The following is a 785-nucleotide window of genomic DNA, read 5'->3' on the forward strand; positions in this document are numbered from 1 at the left end:
GTGGTTCCGGCATGCCCGGCAGGTGATTCCGGAGTGTTCGCCAAGTGGTTCCGGCGTAGCCGGCGGGTGATTTTGCATGTCCGGCGGTGTTTCCGGCGAGTCGACCCGGTGGTTCCGGCGTGTCCGGCAGGTGGTTCCGGTCTGTTCGGCAGGTGGTTCTGGCGTGTCCGGCACGAGGTTCTGGCACGTCTGAGAGGGGGTTCCGGCATGCCCGACAGGTGCTTCCGGAGTGTCCGCCACGTGGTTCTGACGTACCTGGCAGGTGATTTTGGCCTGTCTGGCAGATGTTTCTTGCAAGTCGAGCATGTGGCTCAGGCATGCTCAGCAGGTGCTTCCGGCGTGTCCGGCACGTGTTTCTGGTGTGTCTGAGAGCTGGTTCTGGCATGTCCAGCAGATGATTCCGGAGTGTCCACCAAGTGGTTCTGGCATACCCGGCAGGTGATTTTGGCGTGTCAGGTAGGTGGTTCCGGCGAGTCAAGTAGGTGGTTCTGGCGAGCTCGGCAGGTGCTTCCGGTCTCTCCGGCACGTGGTTGTGTCACGTCTGAGAGATTGTTCCGGCATGCCCGACAGGTGATTCCGGAGTGTCCGGCATGTGGTTCTGGCACCTCTGAGAGGTGGTTCCGGCATGCCTGGCAGGTGATTCTTGAGTGTCCGGCATGTGGTTCTGGCACCTCTGAGAGGTGGTTCCGGAATGCCTGGCATGTGATTCCGGAGTGTCTGCCGAGTATTTCTGGCGTAGCCGGCAGGTGATTTTGGCGTGTCCAGTAGGTGGTTCTGGGGTGTGG

The sequence above is a fragment of the Equus przewalskii genome, unplaced genomic scaffold (genome assembly GCF_037783145.1).
Source record: "Equus przewalskii isolate Varuska unplaced genomic scaffold, EquPr2 contig_R1927, whole genome shotgun sequence".
Lineage (NCBI taxonomy): Eukaryota > Metazoa > Chordata > Mammalia > Perissodactyla > Equidae > Equus > Equus przewalskii.